The following is an 11,012-nucleotide window of genomic DNA, read 5'->3' on the forward strand; positions in this document are numbered from 1 at the left end:
GGAGCGAAATATCTACAGAGTTACAGACGCACTACCGACAAGTCTCCCGCAATCCACTCAACCACTCTACTCAAGCCTGACGCTTCCTCCCTGATATTGATACGCGGCCGCCGCCTCGCTCCTCCCCCAGACCACGCCGCCGCCGCCCCGCTCCTCCTACCGGCTCCGCGCTCCGTTGCCCCGCTCCTCCCGCCGACGCGCGTCACACCAAGCACACCCATCTCGTCTGCGGCTACGAGCATGCGACCATGGCAGCTTCTTCTTCCAAATCCACCACCGCATTCATCGATTCCGTGGCCGAGCTTCCGGAGATTACTAGCGGATTTGGGAGGCGTGGGGAGAAAAGGAAGGAGAAAGACCACTCTGCAGAGAGAGAGAGAGGGGCAAAAGAGCCATCCGTGCGTGTTGACCACCAGACGGAGGTAGGGGAGAGGAGGGGTCTGGGCGGCGCTGCTCCTCTGTGCGCCGCTTTCGTCCAGGAGCCAGGGATTGAGGAGGGACCCGCGCATCCGTGCAACACGAACATCTCGCCTGTAGCGCCCTCGTCAGCGGTCCAGCAAATCGCCGGTCAGCATCTTGAGCCCAATAACGCACGCATGCGACTTCCTGCACTCGAATCGTCGGATATGGGGGCGTATTGGAGAGTTGATGTTGGTTCCCCGCAGGTTTTTTGGGGCATGTGGGTCGTTAATTTGTGGACGACGGCGAGAAGCGCAGCGAGGTTACGGTGCAGTACCTCACTGTAGATTCCCCTCCCGCTCTTCGTCCACAGATTGAGGCGTTGTGAACCAGTTTTTGGATTTGCCAAAGTGCGTGTGTTGAGTTGCTGCAGGCGTGAGCATGAGTTGCAGGAAGATGTGGTGTGAGTTCGTCAGAGTTTGCCGTACGGTAGTTGGTAGATCCTTTCCCACAAAGCGTGTATTTTGTTGTTGTACAAAAACTTGCCTAACTATTGATTTGTAGTTGCCTGAAATGTTCGTTAGTTTTGCCATCTCATAGAGGTGCTACAAAAACTTGATGGAAATTTTGATTACTCAGAACCCAGAAACTTTGTTGCACACCAATGCGCTCATGGAGATATGAACTAGCCTACTTTCATATCTACCCACAGCTTGCCTAATGTTCTTGTATATCTGCACAAAGCTTGCCTAACGATTTTGTTAGCTGGTTGCCTGATATGGTTCAAAACTTGTTAGTTTCTCGAAGGATGAGTCCATCCAGAGGAGGAGGCAGAGCATCCAAAGGATCGACCCTGCGCCTCACGCAGGGTGAGTCCCCCGCCCTCCCTATCGTTTCTTGAAGTAGCTGATGCAGATTCATCCCGATTTTTTGACGTGATTTTTGTTCGGTGAGAGTTTGTCGCTAGCGGGGCAGGGGTGATTTGAATTGGTCACCTTGATTCCGCGAGAAGCGTTTTTGTCATCTCCAATCCATAGTTGGTCAGCCAAGGAAAGCATTGCTGGCATGATGTCTTGTTGTATCTTGTTGTACTAGAGAATGTGATTGTTTCCGTTGCATATGTCGCTGAGAAGTGCCGCAGCTGCATCCATCTCGAGACCATTATCGTTTCTATGGTTTGCTGTCCCAGGGAAGAGCAACAATGAATTTCCAGTATCATTTGGATAGTAAGAGGAAGGGGAGAACAAATCTGCTTTTTTTCACTGCAAGTGGGGCTGTATTTGAATTTCCAGTATTTTTTTTCGCTTTATCACGTTTTGCCTCAAAACAATGCAATACTTGCCCCATTTTTCTGTCTGAAATGTTTTTCACAGGCAAAAAAAAGGCTGGGAAAAGCAAAAAGGGCGTTCAACAAGATCCCCAATAGTTAACCCCGATGCTAATTCATCTCCTGTCATTGAAGAGCAGCAAACAAAGGTGCGTAGAGAAAATTTATAACTGAAATCACATCAGGATTTGCTTGACCACTGTGCGGTGCTTGCTATAGTTTTATGTGAGACTTGCCCTTTAAAATATTGTGGACAAAAACAGATTTGTGAAAAAGTCTTTTTTTTTCTCAAATTTGATTCATCCCAAAAAACTTCCCTACCACCTAAAAAACCATCCCAAAAAACACTTTATATGTGTGGCTTGCAACTACAGAAAATTAGGATATGCTTGCCAAAAACTACATGGGGTTGCTGGAGTTTTATGTGTGACTTGCCTACTATTGTGTGTGATTTGCCTAGTCTTTTCTATATGTGGGGAGAGGCGGGCATGGCGGAATTTGTTGGAGATTTTGGGAGGGCTGAGAGAGGGGACCTGTGGTTTTGCTGTTGAATCGACCGGTGGTGGTGTTGAATCTCCTCCTGGCGACGCATGCCTCGACTGGCAGGGCCTACATGTGGTCAGTACTGGCCTAAATCACCTAACTTTTATAGATATCTTGTTATCCACTAATTTGATACACTGAAATAGGATCCTATTTCCTATTTTATGCGGCATGTTTTTGCCAGATCCTATTTTCTGATATATTTTTCTCTCATTCACTCGATGTGGATGAACTGATTCCAGGCACAGTTCCAAGGGCTTCCGTTTGGGACGACGACCTCATACTCAAGGTCATGAGGAAGGAAAAGAAGGGTCCAGGGGAGTACAACAAGCTGCGAGTAAGCATTCAACACCCCACATTTTTTTTCCTGTTTTTCACACACGAAACTTTTTAGGCAAGCATACACTTAGCTCAACCAAATCATGCATAAATTTGTTGTCAGTGAAGCCACACACACAAAAGGCAGGCTACCAAAAGTAACTGAATTGGCAAGTTCGACACCAGACATAGGATAGATATTCATACTGGATCAGGCAACACCACACACATTTTTCAAGCAACTCACACCATTAGCACAAGCAAGTCACACAGCCTTTTTCATATCAACATACATGGTACAACCCACAAAAATATCCTATATCAAGTCGAAACTGAAAACGATGTCAAGTCAAAAGCTCGGGGTTATTGTGCACACTTGGAAGCTTCACCAGCCACCCCCGGTAAAGCTTCGCACAACCACAAAAATGTATCAAACTTGTTTAATCTTGCCTTTCTTGCCAACAAGTTACCTTTTTTCCTGAAACTTATATACATTTTGCCTACAGCCCGGCAGGACTTTGCCTTGTATGGCATTTTGCCTGAAACTTGCACAAGAAGCTTCACAGGAAAACAGGCTTCCCAAGCCACTACCAGGTGAACTTTTGCTTCCCAGCCACCACCATGTTGCTTCAATACACCACCATGTTGCCTACATCTCAGCATTTTGCATGTTACCTGGTTAACGCAAGTGCGGGTCTACATAGGGATTCGGATTGCAATTGCCAACCGATTGTTCCCACTATTGTTGTTTGCATTTGAAACATGACCTCTTTGTTGATTGTAATGAAGTTGTCCAAAAATAGAATAGTTTATTGCACACATCCACCCAGGGAGGTGTATGTCGCATATTTTTAAGGAACAAATGTTTGGTCTAGAAAGTCAGGAGGCATTTTTTGGACACAAGACTTTGCTTGGTGATTGCACTCAAGTTGCCTCAAAGAACACAAGCAGTTGCTTGTCTTGTTTTTGGTCTAGACAAAACAGAACCTAAATTTTTGAGGAGGAAATTGCATGCATGAAACTCATAGCAACTTAGCAAGTTCATATTGCATAAACACACACCACCACCAGTTTGTATCATACAAGTTCAAGAGGAAGTCATGTTTTTTGTCTAGATAGAAAAAGAGTTAGGATGCAAATTTTCTGTGCATGGGACTTGCTTGTTGGTTGCACTGATGTTCCTGAAAAGAACAACAGTAGTTGCTTTCCTTTGTATCATACATGTTCAAGGGAACACATATTTTTGTCTAGGTAGCAATAGAGTCGGGATGCAATTTTTTGTGCAGAGGGCTTGCTTGTTGGTTGCACTGGTGTTGCCTAAAAAGAATAGTAGAGTTGCTTGCTTTCTACTCCCTCTGTTTCTTTTTTACTTCGCATATAAGATTTGTCTTAAGTCAAACTTCATAAAGTTTGACCAAATTTACATAAAAAATTATCAACATCTACGGTACTAGAGATATATAACATGAAAGTTAATTCAATAGTGCATCTCATGATATCGATTTTATATTGTGAATGTGGATATTCTTTCCTACAATCGCAGTCAAACTTTACTACGTTAGACTTAAGACAAATCTTATATCCGAAGTAAAAAGAAATAGAGGGAGTATTTTTATGTTCCAAACAAGTTGTCTTAGATCCATATAAAATGTTCCTTAGTTTTTATTTTTTCCCACGTCACAAAAATGACACAACTTGCTTACACAGCGGCAGTAAGTTGCTTAAAAGATACCCATCAAGTTGCTCTTTGTCATCCATATACAAGGTTCCTTCGTTTTTATTTTCCCACGTCACAAAATGTTCACAACTTCCTTACACAGTGGCAGTATGTTGCCTAAAAGATTCCAGACAAGTTGCTTAGATCCATATACAAGGTTCCTTAGTTTTTATTTCTCCCCACGTCACACAAATGACACAACTTGCTTACACAACAACAGTAAGTTGCCAAAAAGATACCCATCGAGTTGCTCTTTGTCATCCATATACAAGGTTCCTTAGTTTTTATTTCCCCATGTCACAAAATGTTCACAACTTCCTTACATAGTGGCAGTATGTTGCCTAAAAGATTCCAGACAAGTTGCTTAGATCCATATACAAGGTTCCTTAGTTTTTATTTCTCCCCACGTCACACAAATGACACAACTTGCTTACACAACAACAGTAAGTTGCCAAAAAGATACCCATCGAGTTGCTCTTTGTCATCCATATACAAGGTTCCTTAGTTTTTATTTCCCCATGTCACAAAATGTTCACAACTTCCTTACATAGTGGCAGTATGTTGCCTAAAAGATTTCAAACAAGTTGTTTTAGATCCATATACAAGGTTCCTTAGTTTTTATTTCTCCCCATGTCACACAAATGACACAACTTGCTTACACAACAGCAGTAAGTTGCCAAAAAGATACCCATCGAGTTGCTCTTTGCCATGCATATACAAGTTACTTTTTTCAGAACTTTATCTTTTTATTTTCTTCGTCTGCACCACAAAAATTGACACAACGTTTTGTTTACATAGTTGCTTAAAATATACCCATAAACATGAGTAGTAGGCCATATAACACATCCATTTAAAAATGACCAAATTTGCTTACACCGGTGCAATGAGTTGCCTAAAAGACACCTGACAAGTTGCGTCTGCATCCCATATATAAGTTCCTTTTAGTTAAACCATATATTTTTGCCCGTTTTGACACCTTCCTAACCACAAAATCCATATATCTACTACTGATTTCTCATTATTTTGTACCTTTTCTTTCTCTCACATGATAGTACGCAAAAACACCCAAAAAGGACACACCATCCATATATCTACTAAGTTTTGTGTTTTTATTTTTGTTTTGTATTTTTCGCAAGACCCACTAAAAAAACCCTCATCAAGCTATCAAAGTAATGCCCATGCAAGGAAACCTCTACCAGCTACCATCAACTATACTTCGGGTAATTTCTCACTCCCTACTCCAAAGACTTGGTTGTTTTACTTTCTAGATAATCTGGTGTTTTTCAAAAAAAATTCACTAATACTTGCCTAAGGGAACCCCAGTACTTGACTATAGTTAGTCCCAGCAGTGACAACAAACAACAAAAGTTTGCTTAATGGATAGCACTGGACTTTTGTTTAAACAAACCAACTACTTTTGCTTACAATTTTATTTTTAGAGCCTAGCGGGTTAGTACATGTCAACAAAATCTACATAATTTTTGCTTAATGGTAGCACTGGATTTGCTAACACCTCACTACTTGCCTACAATTTTTTAAGGGGTGCATGAGTTGCTTACTTCAACCCAATTTCTTGCTTAAAATTTCTCAAGTAGTTGCTCACAATCTTTTTATTTCTGCACATAAAGTTTTCTAGCACCCATAAGCACACAAGGATTTTTCTCATTGGTAACACTTGTTTTGCCTAAATAACCCCTATAAGTTGATGCCTTTTTTAATTTGTAACACACTTCTTGTTCCAAAACAAATCTAAGTAAAACAAGAGTGGTCAGGTTAGTACATGACAATAAATCTTCAAATTTTTGCTTAATGGTAGCACTGAATTTGCTTAAACAACCTCATGACCTTCCTACAGTTTTTTAGGGGATACATGATTTGCTCACTTCAGCTCACTTTTTTTTGCTTAAAAGTGCTCAAGTAGTTGCTTGCACCTTTTTTGCACATTAAGTCTCTAGCACCCTGGAGAACACAGGAGTTGCTCGTTGGTGTAACTCTGTTTTTCTTTAAACAAACCCTAGAAGTTGTTGCTTACACTTCTGGTTCCAAAGCAAATGTAATGAAAACAAGAGGGGTTTCTCCGAATGTACAACAAAACCAGCAGTTGGCAGGATTTGCTTATTCCTAGCTACAAAAACCACTATAGGTGCTCAACTTTCCCCCCTCTCCCTATGTTTTTCTTGCAACAGGGCACATTACAAAACAGTGCGGGAGATTAAAGAAATGAGGGCGAACACAACAGGGGGAAATTTTGCACCCACAACGAGCAATGGTGAGAAGAAAATCACACTTCTTTCTCTTGATCTCTTTTTTGGCTGTAGAGTTGTAGATCAATTTCTTCAGTTTTCAACCTCTAATGGCTTAGCCATTGCAGGTCCTTCAGATTGGGTGGAACCAGGGGAAGGGATTCATTGCCTATGTCCTCCTTTTGCGTAGGAAGGTGTGGGGACAGGTGGGGAGAGAAGAAAGGAGGGAGGCGGCCAATGGGCGCAGAGGGGCAGCTCAGAGTCAGCTTTGGTGAAGCACGTGATCGGGAGATTGGGAGGAGAGAAGCTGGGTTGACGGGGAACGTGGGAGGCAGTCAACCCTTTACTTTCCAAATCTGGATTGAGGGGGACCGAACCTTACCTAATACGGGAGGCACACGTTTGCCCGCTAGACGCGTCCAAAAAAAGAGGGTTTGATTTTTAGCCACTACTAACTTTACACTTTGATAATTTAAAATGTTTTTGCGAACCCACCTAAGTTGCATGGTTAGAGGGATTGTGGTATCCCTAGCTCATCAGGTTCAAGTCCTGGTGCTCGCATTATTCCTGGATTTATTTCAGAATTTTTGGCGATACGCTTTCAGTGGGAGGAGACGTCCCGTCGACGACGAGGCGTCTACGGTGACTTCGTAAATCTCAAGATAATACACTGACTCAGTTTCTTATTTCAGGATTTTTGACGATACGTTTTCAGTGGGAGTAGACGTTTTCGTCGACGACGAGGCGCCTACGATGACTTCGTAAATCTCAAAATGATATACTTTCTTATTTCAGGATTTCCGGCGATACACTTTCAGTGGCGGGAGATGTTCCCGTCGACGATGAGGCGCCTACAGTAACTTCGTAAATCTCAAGATGATATGCCGGCTCAATTTCTCGAAAATGCTCATAGGGATAGGGTGTGCGTGTGTGTTCATAGAGGTGAGTGTATGCACGTATGTATGAGCGCTTGTGTCTGTACTGTGTTAAAAAAAGCTAATTTATATTTTTTTCCGGTGGCAGGACCGCGCGCTCCCATGTGCCAACCCCTCTTCTCTTTGAATCAACATGAGGTTAAATTTCGTGTTTTGATCCTTTTGCCTTAGTTTAGTCAAATCTGACCCCAGTTCGAAATCATTTCAGGATCTGACCCTTTCGCTACCGCGAGGGCCCATGATGGTAGGGTTGAACAAGCTACCGTCGGAGACCACGATGGTAGGGTAACGGCAGCCTCCGTCAAACTACCGGTTGCAGCCTGACGTGTCGTAACTCCTCTACCGCCGAGGCAGATGGTGGTAGGTTAGCTAACATTACCGCCACCTCCCTCGGCGGTAGGGTGTGACAGGCCTGCGCGAGCGCCAGCTTGCTGTGACAGAAAATGCAGGTGTTTTTGCGGTAGGATTTCACAGCCTACCGCCACCTCCCGCGGCGGTAGGCAGCCTACCGCTAGGGTACCTGACGGTAAGCTGTGAAATCCTACCGCCGCTGCTCCTGGCAGTAGGGTCCTCTCTCCCTAATATTTTTACAAGAAGTTGGCAATTTTTTTGAATTTTTACTGTGAGGCAAAGCCCCACGGCCCTTTATTAAAATCAGAGGGAACTGCACAAACAGAAGGAACTATGTACAAAAGGTAAGAAGAAAGAACCTACCTATGCCTACCTATAATTACAACAAAGTACCAATCCATGCAAGCAGCCTATGTTTGTTACTATCTTTAAACCTATGAGCTAGAAGAGAAATATCATGGATGAATTTACATCTCCAGGCACTGAAAGTGGCTCTCTCTGCTCTGAAAGTTCTGCCATTCCTTAGAATTCAAATATTCCATGCTGCTGTTAGCATAACTTCAAAGAAGAAGGGGTGCTTGAAGCTGGATCTGGCATGGTGGATACACTGCTGGATATCAGAGCCCCTAGTCCAATCAATGCTGAGATAATTCCACACCCTGGAACTAAAACTGCAATTGAAGAATAGATGAAGCATGTCCTCATACACATATTCATTGCAGATCACACAAAGGTTGTCTTCCTAGCAGATCTCCAGTGCCTTCGAACCAACATATCCTTAGTGTTGAGCCTATCAAAGAATAACAACCAACCAAAAACCTTGATCTTCATGGTGCACCTACTCTACCACAACCATTTGCAAGGCTGGATGGTAGGCAAGTGTGAGTGCATTATTGTGTAAAAGCTTTTGGCAGTATATTCTCCAGATTTGTGTGTCCAGACCCGAACATCTGGAATGCTGGGGTCTCTGTTTAAATTCAGAATCCACCCTTCAAGCACTTGCAACTCTGATGCAGCCTCTGATAGAGGCAAATAAAACATGGAGAATAAGTCCTGGGACAAAAGGAATTCTTGAACTGATATCTTATCATTATTGACAAAGGAAAACAACCGAGGCAATCTCCAACACAAAGGCCGTGAGGAGCCCTCAGTGTGCCAAGCATCAGTCCAAAAATAGAGCATAATCTCCCATATTTATGTGCACTGAGGCAATGGCAGTGTAAGCATCATGCAGTTTTAGCACATCCCTCCACCAGAAAGAACGAATTGGGGTGGTCGCATGAGGTACCCCAAGATCATAATAACTGTTCCATATCAGAGCCACCCTAGGTATATCAGCCTTGTTATAGAATTTATGGAGGTGCTTGAGGAGAAGGCATTTATTCTGGATGTTAAGGTTGATCACCCCAAGGCCTTCTTTGTCTTTTGGCCTGCAAATCAGGTTCCATGCAGCCAAAGATTGCTTTGGAGCGTCACTATTGCCCTCCAAAGGCATTGTCCGAATATTCTGTCCAACTGCTTAATGATCCCTGGTGGAATTTGCAGGCTACACAGGAAGTATATTGGCATTGAAGTCAGGACAGAAGTAAGCAACTGGAGACGAGAGCCTTGATTCTGAAGGAAATATGCCCTAGAGGCAATAATAAAGTTATTATTTATTTACTTATTTCATGATAAATGTTTATTATTCATGCTAGAATTGTATTAACCGGAAACATAATACATGTGTGAATACATAGACAAACAGAGTGTCACTAGTATGCCTCTACTTGACTAGCTCGTTGATCAAAGATGGTTAAGTTTCCTAACCATAGACATGAGTTGTCATTTGATAAACGGGATCACATCATTAGGAGAATGATGTGATTGACTTGACCCATTCCGTTAGCTTAGCACTTGATCGTTTTAGTTTACTGCTATTGCTTTCTTCATAACTTATACATGTTCCTATGAGGAACACTTTGTGTGCTACCAAACGTCACAACGTAACTGGGTGATTATAAAGGTGCTCTACAGGTGTCTCCGATGGTACTTGTTGAGTTGGCATAGATCGAGATTAGGATTTGTCACTCCGATTGTCGGAGAGGTATCTCCGGGCCCTCTCGGTAATGCACATCACTATAAGCCTTGCAAGCAATGCAACTAATGAGTTAGTTGCGGGATGATGCATTACAGAACGAGTAAAGAGACTTGCCGGTAACGAGATTGAGCTAGGTATTGAGATACCAACGATCGAATCTCGGGCAAGTAACATACCGATGACAAAGGGAACAACGTATGTTGTTATGCAGTTTGACCGATAAAGATCTTCATAGAATATGTAGGAACCAATATGAGCATCCAGGTTCCGCTATTGGTTATCGATCGGAGACGTGTCTCGGTCATGTCTACATAGTTCTCGAACCCGTAGGGTCCGCACGCTTAAAGTTCTGTGACGATCGGTATTATGAGTTTTTGTGTTTTGATGTACCGAAGGTAGTCCGGAGTCCCGGATATGATCACGGACATGACGAGGAGTCTCAAAATGGTCGAGACGTGGACAACGGAATGGTTCCGGGTGAAATCAGGATTTTAGCGGAGTACCGGGAGGTTACCGGAACCCCTCGGTAATTGTATGGGCCTTAATGGGCCATAGTGGAGAGAGAGAGGAGGCCAGGGCAGGCCGCGCGCCCCCTCCCCCTCTGGTCCGAATTGGACTAGGAGGGGGGGGGGCGCCCCCCTTTCCTTCCTCCCTCTCTCCCCCTTCCTTCTCTCCTAGTCCAACTAGGGAAGGGGGGGGGAATCCTACTCCCGGTGGGAGTAGGACTCCTCCAGGGCGCGCCATAGCTAGGACGGCCCTCCCCCTCCTCCACTCCTTTATATACGTGGCCAGGGGCATCCCGTAGACACACAAGTTGATCATTGATCTCTCTTAGCCGTGTGCGGTGCCCCCCTCCACCATAATCCACCTCGGTCATATCGTAGCGGTGCTTAGGCGAAGCCCTGCGTCGGTAACTTCATCAACACCGTCATCACGCCGTCGTGCTGACGAAGATCTCCCTCGAAGCTCTACTGGATCGTGAGTTCGCGGGACATCATCGAGCTGAACGTGTGCTGAACACGGAGGTGCCGTACGTTTGGTATCGAGGATCGGTCGATCGTGAAGACGTACGAGTACATCAACCGCGTTGTCCTAACGC

At 43.9% G+C, this 11,012-nt stretch overlaps 1 long non-coding RNA gene across 15 annotated transcripts; it reads left to right on the top strand.

Moving 5' to 3' along the window:
• The first annotated feature begins 36 nt into the window (after positions 1-36).
• Positions 37-8,266, top strand: LOC109765584 (uncharacterized). 15 transcript variants are annotated; one of them, XR_012202040.1, is made up of 11 exons: positions 37-567; positions 666-1,268; positions 1,773-1,875; positions 2,187-2,344; positions 2,512-2,606; positions 3,094-3,181; positions 5,441-5,524; positions 6,491-6,573; positions 6,676-7,489; positions 7,571-7,620; positions 7,691-8,233. It is a non-coding gene; the product is annotated as an uncharacterized lncRNA (long non-coding RNA). The 15 variants fall into 15 exon arrangements; XR_012202042.1 differs by having other exon boundaries at positions 7,343-7,489; positions 7,691-7,964; XR_002233444.4 differs by having other exon boundaries at positions 40-567; positions 1,197-1,268.
• The last annotated feature ends 2,746 nt before the right edge of the window (positions 8,267-11,012 follow it).

The sequence above is a fragment of the Aegilops tauschii genome, chromosome 1 (assembly GCF_002575655.3).
Source record: "Aegilops tauschii subsp. strangulata cultivar AL8/78 chromosome 1, Aet v6.0, whole genome shotgun sequence".
In the NCBI taxonomy this organism is placed as follows: Eukaryota; Viridiplantae; Streptophyta; class Magnoliopsida; order Poales; family Poaceae; genus Aegilops; species Aegilops tauschii.